The sequence below is a fragment of the Palaemon carinicauda genome, chromosome 11, assembly GCF_036898095.1.
Source record: "Palaemon carinicauda isolate YSFRI2023 chromosome 11, ASM3689809v2, whole genome shotgun sequence".
NCBI classification, from domain to species: Eukaryota; Metazoa; Arthropoda; class Malacostraca; order Decapoda; family Palaemonidae; genus Palaemon; species Palaemon carinicauda.
This window is the reverse complement of record NC_090735.1, coordinates 141,822,845-141,840,344: the sequence shown is the minus strand read 5'-3', so window position 1 is coordinate 141,840,344 and position 17,500 is coordinate 141,822,845. Positions and strand designations below refer to the sequence as shown.

General features: G+C 32.2%; 1 pseudogene; it reads left to right on the top strand.

Annotated features, from left to right (window-relative positions):
- The first annotated feature begins 413 nt into the window (after window positions 1-413).
- The window catches only part of LOC137649511 (uncharacterized protein DDB_G0284127-like), a 74,461-nt pseudogene continuing 57,374 nt past the window's right edge, over window positions 414-17,500 (top strand).

Genomic DNA, 17,500 nt, shown 5'->3' with positions numbered 1-17,500 from the left:
TATCATTATTATACTGTTATCATCGTCTCCTTCCACCCACTTGCCAGCTGCATCGCCAGGACTATTGCTTACCACCCCACCCGCACGCCCGTACGCCCGCCTGCCCGCAAAGGCATTACGGTGGCAGGTTGTTCGCCATCACGCCCGCGGCGGTTTGTAGTGATTCCCTCGGAGGTGCCCGGAGATTGTTCTCCCTGCTGGGAACTCTGAAGGTAAAAGAGTGCGACGGAGTTCCTCGAAGGCAGCCTTCGGAGGGGGCCCTGAAGGCAGCGCGCCCACAGTGATTCCTTGGGCCACCAAAGCCGCCCATGACCCGCTGCTTTGGTGGGCGGACCTCGTCCCCCTGCCCCACGGCCCCCCGCCGCCCACTCCCCCTGTAACTATGCGCTCTGGATCAGAGACGGGCCGGGGTTATGGTGTGTCGGCATTGTCCCGAAGACCCCCCGGCGAACTGCCCCTCTCGCCTTCCTTCTTCTGCCGCTAGTGGCCTCACTCCTGATGGCCCGTGCCCTATCCACCAGGGTAACGACTGCCACTAACAGCAACAACAACAACAACAACAGTAGCAGCAGTAACCTCCATATTTTCCAAAGTTACCATCATCAGTCCACTCTTGATCAGGGGACACTCCGAGGAGAGCAGAAGTAGCAGCAGCAGCACCTTTAAAACTAAAACCAAAAACAAGAGCGAATTACAAAAATTCCAAAGCCTTTTCCAAAGTTTTCCTACGGGTTCTCATAGAAGTAGCAGCAGCAGCAGCAGAAGCAGCAGCAAAAATAGTAGTGCCATCAACAGCCTTCTAATAAATCAACACCAACACTTTGAGAGCTTCCCAATTACCACGCTTACAACCACAACTACCACAGCCACCCTCACCACAACCACAGCAACAACCTCAAGCACACCGACACCACACACGAATTTCGCACAAGTGAAACCTTCATTAATCCATACAAATAAAACTTCTGTCAAACCCGCAGCCAAAAATACCACCACCACGTACAGACGCTTCGTTGATATAACTGCTTATGCAGTAAAAAGTGGTCGCCCAACGAAGCGAAAAGGGAAGTCAAAGGAGGAAGAACAGGAGGAGGAGGAGGAGGAGCAGAAAAAGAAGGAGTTGGAGGAGGAGGAGAAGAAGGCAAGAGAAAAAGATAAACAGGAAAAAATGGTTCTGCAGATGCAGCAGTGCGAGAAGGTGCCCATCGTATTCGACGAGAATACTGTCCCCAGTGAAACTCCTGTCGAAAAGTGCCAAACCTGTGACTCAGAGTCGAATTGCCCCGGCTCGAGTAGCCATCCCTCTTGCCCGCCTCTGGTGGACTATCTTTGCACAAATTTTACGGAGGATCTGTTGCTCCGGAGACTGACCTACTGCCATCACTTGACCCTAGAGTCGGTCATGTGCGAGTTACAGGTCCAACGTCTCAGGGCTACCGACTCCTGCCTGAAAGTCACCCGACACCTGATGGAGAGGGATAAGATGGCGGGGCGTCTGGTGCATCAGCATTCGGATATGATCATGAAGTACAACTGTGAATATAACTACTCCGTTACACAGAACTGCACTGGATGCAAGGTAAGTAGGCCTTACGCCGGTGCGTTCAAGGCAGGTGATGAAATGTTATCTGTAGGTCACCTAAATTGCGAAATTAAACAAGGGCCTTACCAAAAGGATAGTTTAATTAAAAATGAATTGGAATCTCCGGGACTAGGGAAAGAAGTTGACCTAAGTCATTATCAAATCTTATTGGAAATTATGTGATGAAGATGCCTGGAGGAAAAATCATCATGTCAATGCGATCAGTGAGACTCTGGGGAATTTTCTACTCCCAAGTAATTACATATTTTCTTTTTGTTATTTCTGGAATTAGATTAAACAGGAGGTTAAATGAAGAAATTGTAGGAGAATCTACATACAGAACGAAAGAAAAGAAAGGGGAGTTAAAAATGGACTACATGCAACTACTACTATGAAAATACAATTCAGTCTAGGTTAACGTTGATTTTGTGTATATAAAATAAGCGTCAGAATAGAAATATGTCCCTTTGAAAGTGGGGTCAAAATCATGCAAACGACATGTAGAAACATCCGTAAAATAAAGAATCCATTACTGAATTTTGTTTTCTTTAGGGCTTTATCGAGGACAAAATTCAAGAGCGTAAGATGTTTTTATCGAAAGCAAAAAAAAATGAAGGCTCTCTCTCTCTCTTCTCTCTCTCTCTCTCTCTCTCTCTCTTCCGGTTTTGTTTATTATAATGATCAATTGAAATTGACGAGTTTTTAAGTCCTTAAAGTTGTATCAGTTAGAGAGAGAGAGAGAGAGAGAGAGAGAGAGAGAGAGAGAGAGAGAGAGAGAACTGAGAACTATTTAAAATCTAGGAAGAAAAAGTAGGTCAGTTCTCTCTCTCTCTCTCTCTCTCTCTCTCTCTCTCTCTCTCTCTCTTTTACACTGTATCATTCACCTTCAACTATGCTTCGAGGATTCCTGTAGCAAAGCTTCGAATCGCGTTGTCCGAATAAAGTGTTTAGTTACGGCTTTTGCAAAAGACAGGTTCTCTCTCTGAAGCCATGGGATCTGGCATCACCGATCGCGTACTGTAGCAAACTCTGTCTGTACTCTTTTTTTAGATTTGTACCACAGTCTTAGAACGTTTTACCTTTATTTCAATTTTTCTCTAATCTTTCTCTCCCTCTCTTTCTCTTCCCCTCTCTCTCGATAGTTTGTCCAGGCGGTTCGAAGAATGGCTTCGTTTTCACCTCCCTGACTCTGGTCACAGCCGCCGCCATCTTTCTCGCTCCCTTTTAAAGACAAACTACTCAGCCGGCTTTGATTCTATTGACATGCCTATTATCATCCGTGGGTTTTTTTTGGCTACTTTTTTTTTTTCATTCATTTTTTCTCTCTCCGAATCTTACAATGTGGCTAAATTCTCTGCTCGAGGAAGTAGGATTCATCTGTTGCCTCTGGGGGGAAAATATGCACGAACGGGAATGAAATATGAGAGTAATTTATTGGCACTCTTAAGAATTTATGTTAGGTATTATTTTATATTTCGAATATTTTTTCCAAATGCTTTGGAATTATTCGGTAAATATCATAAATAACTAAGGTATAGTTTTGAGATATTCGTGCAAAATGTTATTTCATGAAATAATTAGTTTTCTTTTTTTGGTACATTTTATTTTTTCGTATATTGGACCGGACGTCTTTTGTTCCATATAAAATATGCAAATGTGAAACGAAGTCTTTGGCTAAAATAATAGTTATAACAAAAATACTGTACTCATCTTTTTTCATGATGAACACAATGCCCTCAGTGATTACAATAGTTGTTTAATTAATCAGTGCAATTGAGGATATTTAATTAATCTCATGGCAAAGAATATTTTAGAATGGTATTATATGTAAATAGGAAAATTGTGTCATACATTTCTTGTAAGATATTCATGAATGAAAAATCAGAAACGTGAATTACTCGAATTTCAATATGAAAATTAACTGATGGTATTAATAAGTGATGTGTTGTACTAAGGGAAAGTGAACGAAATATCAAATAGGAAAGTGAAGTGACAAACAAAACCAGTATTTCATTGACAGTTGAATATGGAGATAACGAAAAAATGATTAAAAATTGCGAAATAAAGTTAATTATTAAGAAGAAAAGGTATGAGTGAACATATAGATCAAACGAAATTGTTAAAGAAAGGTATTTAAGGAAAGAATGGTGTAATGTTTCAATGAAAAGTGAATATAAAATATTTGTGTAGTGGCGATATTTTTTTGTAGAAACTATCGGAATGTCATTGATTCGTGAAAGCTTTAAATGGAATAGTCAGGAAATAAAGACCTGAAATACTTTTAAAATGAACTACGTGGCTAAAGGAATACAAAAAACTGAAGTAGTGGGTCAAATATTGGCAACCGCAATGGTTGAATGAAATCTATGTATAACGAAGTGTTTTCATTCCATGACTACCAATTTGACAATAAAAGGCAATGCATATGTATTTTTACATACACATATGCACATATATTTATTCTTACTAGAGTGATTTAATGCAGACGGAACATAAGCATATTAATGTGACGGATGAATCTACAAAATAAAAGTGGAAAAGAAGGTTGTGACGTAAACGAAACTTTAGGAAGTATTTAAATACTGAAATTAAGCAGAATTGAGCAGACTTATAAATGTATCAGAGGCTTAAATGTAATGTAACATGTTAGATTTACCGATATAAGATTCTGAGTGAATCTGTTCGTCTCAGACATTCTGCATGTGAAGTGTCACAATGTGATTTGATGTGCAAGTGTGGAAAGAAAATAATTAGCAACAGTGTGAGATCAGCAAGAAATCATTTGATTAGAAATTATTTCGTTAATTACATCATCCTCTGAACTTCGTTATTATGGACGTTCATAGGCTTTATACTAAGGATATTCAGGTTATATCGATTGAGAAGTTCCCATGAAGCATGAATGTTCGTTCACCCAAACCAGTACGTTCGAGATCTGTTGAAAAAAAAAAAATACGAATTTAGACCTTCTATGATAACACTTGGAAGTGTTTTCAATTAACAGCCTATTTGAGATATTCTATTGGAAAAGATGGATCATTTAGAAAATAAAAATAACGAAGTGTATTTTGTTTGTACAAAATATTACAAGAGAACAGAAATTACTTAGATTTACTGATGTAAAGTGAAATGAAATGCATAAGTGTGTATTACATGCGTCTTTTCCATATCATCGATGAACTGTATGGCAATTATATAGAGGCTAAGTTTCCACCATTCGCCAAACATAAGAAAAGTGAAAATTAATTGTAGAGTGAAGCGAAGACTGGCATTAACTTTTTGCCTTGTTTTACATTCTAGTTATATCCCTATCGCTCAAGAATTATATGAATGAAGGACCGTTTTAAGGCTTATTCACTCCATATTATGCCAGAGATCAGCCCAAAAAGATTTCCCCCGAGAACAGATAGTCTATGCGTTGGCTGAGATTCTTATCAGTTTTATATACATAATCATCTATATATTGTCAAATTGCATTGGTTAAGGCTCTAAATGATTGGTGTTTCAAAACCTGATAATTATTAAAATGGGTAGTTTAGCATTCGTAACTTTTGTTGAATAGTATGTATATCTTCTTTATAATTGAGACATGATTATACCTATGGGTGTTGTCAAAACCTACTTTATTTCATAAATAGTTAGTATTTGTTTTGTGGCTGAAGATTAAGTTAACAACGGCGAGTTGTTACAAAAATTATTTGAGAAATATTTCTTATATTTTTCATTGGCCATTCCGAAAAGTCAGATAGTTTATTTTAGAATTTACCATATCAGTAGTACTTTGCAATATATATATATATATATATATATACACTATATATATATATATATATATGTACATATATATATATATATATATATGTGTGTGTATATATATATATATATATATATAGATAGATAGATATATATGTGTGTGTGTATATATATATATATATATATATTAATAAAAGTAGTTGGACATGAAGTGATTACATTTATTTTGAGATTATATTTACATACAATTATATTCACTAAAATAATTATTGCATCGGCAGTTAAATTTTATTGCGAACAATAATACAAAAGCCCTTAAAATGTTTTTTGAACCAAAATGCCCTTGTAATAATATGTAATACATAAACCTATTCCACATACTGTTCACCTACTTTTGGACCACCTTGTATATATTTGTATGTATGTATGTATGTGTGTATATATATATATATATATATGTATGTATGTATGTGTGTGTATATATATATATATATATATAGAGAGAGAGAGAGAGAGAGAGAGAGAGAGAGAGAGAGAGAGAGAGAGAGATGTATGTACGTATGTGTATTGTGAAGAGCCTCATAGATTTTATGCATTGATAACGGATATTTTGTTCTTTTTATATATAATAATCTTTGGTGAAAATTGCATTATGATTCAGGGATTAATATCTTTAAAACATTTTCTTTTCTTTTGCTGACAGCAGATGTATAAAAAGTGTATGATGTAAGTGAGTGTATGAAATGAGAGAGAGAGAGAGAGAGAGAGAGAGAGAGAGAGAGAGAGAGAAATTTCAAATCTTTCTTATTGTGATATGGTTTTATTTACAGTATTTCATATTGTAGGACTCGGGTGAAAGAAAGGAACCATGATTCGAATGATTTTAGGAAACTCAAATTTAAAAAAAAAAAATTCCTCTACATATAATTCTTTCCTAACATATAATAGCAAGAAAAGAATAGAACTTAGTAGATTATTTGAGTTATTATGTTTAATTTGCAAAAACTGTCTGCCTCATTACAAACCTAAAGGTAATTTAAAGTCGTGCACATGTAAATAAAAAAAAAAAAACTACCTATTTATCATTGTCATTCATTTCTATATGTAAAGATTCTTGTATTAAAGGTGTAGTGTCGATCAATCGTAGCTGTAGGGTTTATGAACTAAAGTGCCATGAAACTCTAATGCTTGCCATATAAAGCTTCTAAGATGAATTAATGCATATCTACCGTTATCTTATGGATCCATTAATGAATTAAGAATTTTTTTATTAAGGATATACATGTACGCCTGTTTTGATCCTTAACGACACATTGATTATTTAAACATCTTATTTTAACTCTAATGTTACTTGGATGCGTTTAAATGATACCCAAATGACTCATTGCTACAAATGAAAACAACATTTTGTATTAAAAAAAAAAACAAAAAAACATCAGTATCTTGGTACTAATGTAATTTGGATTTAGTCCTGCATAGAACATCAGTATCTTGGTACTAATGTAATTTGGATTTAGACCTGCATAGAACATCAGTATCCTAGTACTAATGTAATTTGGATTTAGGCCTGCATAGAACAAAAGTATCTAAGTACTAATGTAATTTGGATTTGGGCCTGCATAGAACATCAGTATCTTAGTACTAATGTAATTTGGATTTGGGCCTGCATAGAACATCAGTATTTTAGTAATAATGTAATTTGGATTTAGGCCTGCATAGAACATCAGTATCTTAGTACTAATGTAATTTGGATTTAGGCCTGCATAGAACATCAGTATCTTAGTACTAATGTAATTTGGATTTAGGCCTGCATAGAACATCAGTATCCTAGTACTAATGTAATTTGGATTTAGGCCTGCATAGAACATCAGTATCTTAGTACTAATGTAATTTGGATTTAGGCCTGCATAGAACATCAGTATCCTAGTACTAATGTAATTTGGATTTAGGCTTGCATAGAACATCAGTATCTTAGTACTAATGTAATTTGGATTTAGGCCTGCATAGAACATCAGTATCTTAGTACTAATGTAATTTGGATTTAGGCCTGCATAGAACATCAGTATCCTAGTACTAATGTAATTTGGATTTAGGCTTGCATAGAACATCAGTATCTTAGTACTAATGTAATTTGGATTTAGGCCTGCATAGAACATCAGTATCTTAGTACTAATGTAATTTGGATTTAGGCCTGCATAGGGTAATATCTTTAGTAATATGCGAACGAAAAGCTTTTCTGAAAGTTACTATTATAGATAGATTTAATGTATTACCTTTTACATGAAAGAGTATTTAGATATCCACAGGCATAATTTTAGTCAAAGGATTGATACATATTTAATCACATTATGAACCTGCTGGACTATACACTCTCAACACCATGTGTTATACACATGTAAATATAACTTTTTAGTAAACAGACATAGATATACAGGTAGAGAATGACTATGAATTTATTTTATAGATTTGGTTCTTATTTATTCTGTTTACATAAAAATTGTCATTAAAGGAGCATCCTGGTCTTTTACATGACAATACCTAGTAATAGAAATGTTAAGGTATTTGTACTGAAAGACATTACCACATTAATTTTCCATTTTGTGACAACATTTATCTATATAATAAAGACGTAGATGATGATGATGTATAGCAATTTGGTTGTTTAGATACATATCTTTAGGCTATTTACATCTTTGTTTTAGCGCCCATACAATTTGCATTTTATGTGGTATAGTAAGCCTTAGTGCCAAATAACATACATGGAGCTGTTCCATGGGAATTTTTATCCCTTACTTGAACATTTGAGACTTAGGTCTTGTAATTAACCACGGATTTTAACGAAATTCGAGTTTTGAGAGCTTTTAAAACATGGTAGCAAAGATTAAACTTATTATATGTATACACACACACACACACACACACATATATATATATATATATATGTGAGAGAGAGAGAGAGAGAGAGAGAGAGAGAGAGAGGCCTAACGTGGAGGAGTCCATGTGAGAATATAGATGCTGGTGAATAAGCAATATTTTTGTAGTAATTTATATATATATATATATATATATATATCTGTGTGTATATATATATATATATATATATATAATATATATATGTATATATATAATATATATATAATATATATATGTATATATGTATATATATATATATATATATAGATTATATATAATAGAGAGAGAGAGAGAGAGAGAGAGAGAGAGAGAGAGAGACGCCTATTGTAAATAATGTGAGAGATATACTGTTATTCTTAGTTTTGTACCACAAAAGTCAATATAATTTGTCGCCTGGTTTTTTTTTTCTGATCAGTTGTAAAAGTAGATTGAAGAAAAAAATTGTCATCTTATAATTTTTTTTTTTATTATTTAGAGCAAATTCTTCTTCCTTGTTCTTTAAAAATAAGATTGACTGAATTTTTCCAATTTGCGTCACTGGTTTTGAATTTGTAATTATTTTTAAATTTTTAGGATCTATTTAATTGAATTAAAATAGTCATATAATATCGTATTTGCTTTACTTGATTAGTTTACCTCGATAAAAGTATAATTTTAAGCTCAAGGGACATTCTCTCGAAACATTAACGAACAAGATGTTTTTTTCCAAGGCTAGTAAAATTTATGTTCAACCATAATTTATTTTAAAAAATCTAAATGAATTTGGTAAATTTGGTCTTTTACGTATCCTTATAATCCAGGTTTGACTTCTTCATTCTCTTTCATCTCCACAAACGCATGAATAGATATTATTGGTTTTAAATTTGATTTTCGTGAGGTGAACGCATTTCAAATGCAGTTTTGATTGGCAGGCGTTTCAAAAGCAGATGTAATTAGCAAAATGTGTTTTCGATCGAGTGAAAATTGTTTCAAATTTATTTTTCGTAAACAGAATGTTTCAAGGTCAGTTTTCATTAATGAAAGTGTTAATGTTATTATAGTTGTATGATGCCACCCGTTGATACTACCGCTAGAGTTAATCGGTTCTTTGACTGGCCAGACAGTGCTACAATGGATTCCTCTCTCTGGTTACGACTCATTTTGTGTTTGCCTACACATACACCGAATAATCTTCCCTATTCTTTCTAGTGCCATAGCCTCTGTACTATGGACGTTCACTGTCTTGGATTGGAGTTATCTTGCTTGAGGGTACACTCGGGCACGCTGTTCTATCTTATTTCTCTTCCTCTTGGTTTTTAGTTTATATATGAAAAATCTAATTTAATGTTATTTTTCTTTCTTTCCTCACAGGGCTATTTTTTCCCTGTTGAAGCCCTTGGTCTTATAGTATCTCTCTTTTCCAATCAGGGTTATACCTTATGTTGTAATAATAATAATAATAATAATAATATAATAATAATAATAATAATAATAATAATAATAACGATAAAAATAATAATAATAATGGGATGCGTTCCAAATCCAGTTTTCTTAAGTGGAATGTGTTCCAAATTCCGTTTTTACACCATAAGACATGTGCTAAGTCCTGTTTTGGTTAATTATGCATATTTTACATGAACTTTCACGAAATGTGTGCCAATTCTAATTTTCATGAAGAAAATGTGTTTCTTTCTCTCATTCTAAACAATATTTATTTCATATTCGTCTGATAATAATTGATGTAATTTATTATATGTATATATATATGTATGTATGTATATATATATATATATATATATACATATATTTTATATATATATATATATATATATATATATTATATATATATATATATATATAATATATATATATGTATATATATATTAGACACATATATATACATATATATATACTGTATATTTATACATTTATATATATATATATATATATATATATAAATATATATATTTATATATATATATATTTATATATATATATACTTATATATATATACATATATATATATATATATATATATGGTACTTGGGTATGTTCCTTTGTTTATAATGAATAGACAATGTTTTAATGGAGTCTAAAAATCGAAGATAGCATTTTTTCCTGATAAAATGTCCTCCAGATAGTTTTCAGTATAAAATGAAAACTACATTTACGTTTCTCAATTTATTATTTGGTGTCGGAACGTATTTCGAATCACTTCGTGACCCTTCTTCAGGACTATATTGGTTGAGTGATGGAATTAAATTTTAGTATAAATATTACGTAAAAGCTTACATTCAACAAATTAATTTAATATTATTATTATTGTTATTATTATTATTATTATTATTATTATTATTATTGTTATTATTATTATTATTATTATTATTATTATTATTATTATTATTATTATTATTATTATTATTATTATTTCATGCTAAGTTCTAGCCCTAGTTTGAACAGAAGAATGATATAAGCCCAAAGAGATTAAACACGAAAAAGAAGTGAGGAAAGGAAATAAGGACATAAATAAGATACAGGAGAAGTAATGAACAATTAAAATAGAATATTTTGGGAACAGTAACATTAAAATAAATCTTGCATATATTAACTATAAAAAACAATAAAAATAAAAATAAAAATAGGTTACGCAAAAGCCTATATGTTCACCAAAGTCATTTAGATTTTTTTTTATTATTAAGTATGGCAGAACACAAATATAAATATCTTACTAGCTTCGGAAAAGCCTGATGTTCGTTAGATATTTATTGTTGCAAAGGCAAATGTCTTTGTGGAGTCAACGTGTCTCCTGGTATTTCTTCTGTTTCTGTGGCGTAAGCCTTTGGTTAAAGAGACAAACTATTATTTTTCACTTCATTTATTTGATCACTACAGTACTTCTTGGACAAAGATGTGTCTTAAAATATTTTATTTTTCCTTGTTTATTTTCCTCATTGGGCTATTTTCGATTTTGGAGCCGATTTGGCTTATAGCATCCTGCTTTTCCAACTACGGTTGTAGCTTAGCAATTAATAATAATAATAATAATAATAATAATAATAATAATAATAATAATAATCGGGTGGTTACTGATTTAAATTAGTGGCACACACTCATGCATACTGCATACAGTAGGCTATAAGGATTCAGCTAAAATTACGATTAATTAGTTTCTCAATTGTATTTTTAAGTTTACAGTAGAAAGAAAAATGAAAAATGAAAGTACTTCAACATCTCAGAGATGATTTGATTATTTAAAAGAGGAAATTAACGGATTGCATGCTTAGATATATTCATTCACACTTCATACTGCAATTGCGGGGTTCCCCTACCCCACCCCAAGGTACAATGGGCCTAAAGGTCCTAATTCATAAATCTTTAAATTTAATCCAAACCACTTTTATGGTAAAAAAAAAAAGTGTTTGAAAAACGATTTATTGGTAATACAACGCTCTCAAATTAAAATCTGTTCTATATGTAATTATATTGTTTAAAAACGCTTGTTTTATAGGGCATAGCTTTCTAAACTAATTTTGATTTTTTTTGTCCCGTTTTAAGGAAGCCCATACTTTTTAAAAAGCAAATTCAATATTGTTTTGAGATTTTATAACAAATAAAGCAGTGATATCGAAAAATAAACCTTTTCTACGAAATTTTTTATGAAAATTTTGGTTTTCAAACCTATTTTATTGTAATAAGTAAGTTTTTGCAACCTATGTTCATATGAATTTAGTATCACAAGACTTTCTATAGAATAAGTATTAATTTTTCTTCAAACGTACCTTTCGAAAGCCCTTTAGAGGATTGCGATGAATAAGGCGAACTATTTTAAAGCTATTATGAATAGAATAAATTTATTTTTTGCAATATGTCGAAAAAGAAAATTTAAGACTAGTTATTCTCAGTGGAATTATTAATTGGTACTCCAAAAATGTTTTCAATTACAGAGTGATACGTCATAAATCCCTTGAGAATTTTATTTGAATATAGTATAGAAAGGCTGCCATTTTCATAAAGTTAAATTTAGTTCGTAGGAAATTAAGAATCATGCAATAAATGGAATATTGCAATGGAGAAATGATTGTGGATACAATAATCAAGTTCAAACTTCTGTGATTTGGCAATGGGACATATTTTTGTATGTTATGATCGTGAATTTATGTCACCCGATGACTTTTCAAATTCTTTGCTGTTTTATGTGTGTATATATATATATATATATATATATACATATATATATATATATATATATGTGTGTGTGTGTGTGTGTGTGTGTGTGTATGTATGTGTATACACACACAGTACGTTTAGGCTATTAAGCCATTACATTGGGAGTTAGGTCGTTTAAGACAAGTCGCTTCCTTTGAAGTTGGAAAAAGGACTTGAGTGGTTTTTTTTTTCTTTCTGCGTTTTCATGTTCCATTATGTTATTTTTTATTATTGACATTTTTTGACATCTCTATTGTCAAGTTTTCGGCGTGATGCTTCTATGTTTTTATAAGATATCTTTAAAGATAATTGATACTCTCTTTCTCTCTCTCTCTCTCTCTCTCTCTCTCTCTCTCTCTCTCTCTCTCTGAGAGAGAGGTGATTTACAAATGTGAGAAATAAAGTTATTCCAACCCCATCCAGAAGAACGTTGCTTCAGCATATCTTCTCTTGCCTTGTTAGTTCCGGTGCAGTGTGTCCCGAGCGGAACCCATTTCCAGCTGTTGCTCCTTAGAATATCCCCTTAAGCGACGTATGTTGTCGTGGAGAGCCAAAAGAAAGCTGGCCCCGCTTGCAAAGCCTTTGCAATTTCAACCAACGATCTCTTTCTGTGTCGTTGAGCGTCACTTACTATTGCCAGGACATGAGTCTTTGGCGAAAAGGGGTCTGCTGGAACAATAAGAGAAAGCGACCTTTTGTTTTATATATATATATATATATATATATAAATTATATATATATATATATGAATTAATGTATATTTATATGGTATTGTACAGTATATATATATATATATATATATGTATGTATGTATGTATGTACATATGTGTATATATATACATATGTATATATATGTATGTATATATTATCGTATAAATGGAGTATATATATATATATATATATGTATATGTATATATATATATATATATACACACACACACACATATATATATATATATATATGTATATATACACACACACACACACACACATATATATATATATATATATATATGTATATTATATCTGTCTTTTTGTAAATGCATCAACATAATTTTTTGTACATTTTTGTATATTGACGCAAAGGGGCCTCAGTTAGATTTCGCTCTTCTCTATCTTGAACTTTTGAATTAGTATTTCTCTATTTATCATCTACATGTAGGCCTAGCAATTCTTCTCGTGCCTTGTGGAGCTCAGTTGAAAGGTTGATATATATATATATATATATATATATATTATCTGTCTTTTTGTAAACGCGACAACATAATATTTTGTACATTTATGTATAATTTTTGGAATATCCTTTTCTTAATATTTTTGCTCTTATTTCGGAAAAAGTAGTTATACATGAGTGCCATTTGTAACTTATTTTAAGTTCTTGTTGTATTCAAAATCGTTTTTATTTCCAAGTTTTACGCACTTTTTTCAATGTGCTCAAGGAGGTTTTCCTGACATCTATTACTTTTGTCAATTGCATGAAATTTTGTAAATTTTTATTTTATTTTGCTTATATTGCATCTCAGATTTTGTGGTGTTAGTGATTTATCAAATTGCCTACTCCTTTAAATCGCTGGAATAAAAGAGGATCTTCAACCCCATTTTAGTCTCTCACCTTTGCAATTTTTGATGCCTGATAATGATCAAGATTTTATTAGATACTGCTAGTTCAATTTCTATTATTATTTTTATAATATGCCAATGGTGATTTTATTATTATTATTATTATTATTATTATTATTATTATTATTATTATTTTGATTATTATTATTATTATTATTATTATTATTAATATTATTTTTTTATTGTTTTTTTTATTATCATTAATATAAAAAAGGTGGTAGCTTATTACATCAATAGTAATGCCTATAAGGAAAAGACTATATATCGTCTAATAACATTACTGTTTCCTTTTCTGAAATTTAAATCTTTTCATCTATCCATATACCTACATATCTATCGAATATGTGCATATTCGATAAAGCGAATATGCACATATTCCTTCAAGGCGGCCAGTCAATTTGGTAGGTAAATGTACCACTGCATCCTTTCAAAGGAATGAAAGGTCATTATGGGAGATCTAGTTTCATGAGTTGGGAGGGGAAGTCGGTCAACGAACTGTCGAAGAAAATCCGAAATAGAATAGGAATAGTTATATCAGTGATTATAGTCTATAAATGGAAGATCTATTTTAATGTTAATGTTCTTGGTATATTTTTTTTTATTCTCCCATTATTTCTCTTGTAGTTTATTTCCTTATTTCCTTTCCTTACTTAGCTATTTTCCCTGTTGGAGATTTTGGGCTTGTAGTATCCTGCTTTTCAGGGCGAGATGAGTGCGTTAGAGATGTTCAATAAGAGAATGCGTTGAAATTAGCCCTGATTGGTCGTACTGTATGGTTTATGAGTATTGTTTTATGTGGCCGGTACTTCCCCTAGAAGGGGTTATTGATGATACAAATGGTAGCAAAATGACAGTCGTCATTTGTCAGTGGCGGAGAATGTGCTGCGTAGAAGGATTTCGGCAATAACATATTTGGATGACATTTTTAGCGGTATCCATTGACCTGTTTTTGTTTATTTTGATTTACTTTGCTGCTTTACGTTGAAGTTCTTAATGGTGTTTATTTCTAGTACTGAAGGATATTTATTGGAATTTCTTAATGTTGTGTATTTCCAGTTCTGAAGGATGCATTGGCAGTTCTTAATGTTGTATATTTCTAGTACTGAAGGATGCATTGGATGTTCTTAATGTTGTGTATTTCCAGTTCTGAAGGATGCATTGGAAGTTCTTAATGTTGTGTTTTTCTAGTACTGAAGGATGCATTGGCAGTTATTAATGTTGTGTATTTCTAGTACTGAAGGATGCATTAGACGTTCTTAATGTTGTGTATTTCTAGTACTGAAGGATGCATTGACAGTTATTAATGTTGTGTATTTCTAGTACTGAAGGATGTATTAGACGCTCTTAATATTGTGTATTTCTAGTACTGAAGGATCCATTGGAAGTTCTTAATGTTGTGTATTTCTAGTACTGAAGGATGCATTAGACGTTCTTAATGTTGTGTATTTCTAGTACTGAAGGATGCATTGACAGTTATTAATGTTGTGTATTTCTAGTACTGAAGGATGCATTAGACGCTCTTAATATTGTGTATTTCTAGAACTGAAGGATGCATTGACAGTTATTAATGTTGTGTATTTCTAGTACTGAAGGATGCATTAGACGTTCTTAATGTTGTGTATTTCTAGTACTGAAGGATGCATTGGATATAACTACAGTATACTGTATCAATGAAGCAGGCAAGCAGACAGTGTCTTTTATATGCCAGGAATCTTCTTCTTCTTCTTCTTCTTCTTCTTCTTCTTCTTCTTCTTCTTCTTCTTCTTCTTCTTCTTCTTCTTCTTCTTCTTCTTCTTCTTCTTCTTCTTCTTTTTTTTTTTTTTTTTTTTTTTTTTTTTGTAGGCTTTGAATTTTGTTCATATTTTGGATGAAAAATCTTTTTCTATGGTGGTACATTCTGTGGATTTATATTTCCAATATTACTCTAGGTTTCTTGATTTTCTCCGAACACAACCTATTTGGTAAATGGATTTTGAAATCGGGAAAGCGATTACACTTGAATATATATAGAAATTTGGTATATCAATTTTGAAATTGGAACCGTGATTACACACACACACACACACACACACACACACATATATATATATATATATATATGCGCCTTTCTGAGTAGGGATACCTTAACGTGGTGAAAGGGTTTATGTATCGCCATGATCAGAAAAGTTGCAATATTCTGGGCCAACCATACTAGGTTGGGTTGCTGTGGGCGGTCAGACTATAGTCATCCACCATTACCAATCCACAGTTGGTCGCCTGGAAACGTGTGCATTTATCGTTTGTTGTTGTTCATCTATATCTATATCTATATCTATATATATATATATATATATGTGTGTGTGTGTGTGTGTGTGTGTGTTGTTTGTATGTATGTATATATATTTATATATGTTTATGTGCGATTTATATGTGTATGTTTAGAAGGCGGTAAATATAGTTAAAATATGACAACTGGTAAACAATTAACCTTCAAATATGTATCAAGTCCCAAAAGGAAAAGGGAAAAACAGTTAGAATACGTACTTTTGTGTCATTGAGATCGCCAGTTTCACAAAATTAAAAAGAAGCACAGAACATGGGATTGTGTATTATAAGTTGAATATATTCATTTGGGGAAAATATACACCTTCACTTTAGACTATTTGAATATTTTGGGAACGACTTCAAACACTCACCCTCTGCTGGCGAACTTTCGGAAGATGAGTAATATCAGTTATCAGAAATATACATCACAAAATATACTTCGAACGGTGGACATTACTGTTATGAGCTTTAGTCCTTATTATTAAAATATTCAAGCGTTTTCTTTATCGTACTAAAGCATTCGTTTTAATGTAAGAGACTAGGTTAACCGGCTTATGCCAAATTAATGTTTATAGTTTCATTAATTATGATCTGGAATGTTGTTATTATTATTACTGAAAATTAGATAACGTTTATAGAAAAATATTCTTTATAGGAAGTATTTTGGCCAGGCAACAGCCATCCATTGAGATACTACCGTTAGAGAGTTATTGTGTCCTTTGATTGGCCAGACAGTACTACATTGTATCCCTCTCACTGGTTACGACTTTTTTTGTTTTTGCCTACGCATACACCGAATAGTCAGGCCTATTCTTTACACATTCTCCTCTGTCATACACCTGACAACACTGAAATTGCCAAACGATTTTTCTTCGCTCAAAGGGTTAATTGCTGGTCTGTGATTGTTCTCTAGTATTGGGTAGTGCCATAACCTCTATACTATTATCTTCCACTATCTAAGAATAGAATTCTCTTGCTTGAGGGTACACTCGGGCACGCTGTTCTATATTTCTTTTCCTCTTATTTTTTTGTTTAAGTTTTGTAGTTTATATGTGAAAGATCTAATTCCATGTTGTTACTTTTCTTAAGATATTTTATTTTGAAGGTTTATTACTTCTCTTGTAGTTTATTTATTTCCCTTTT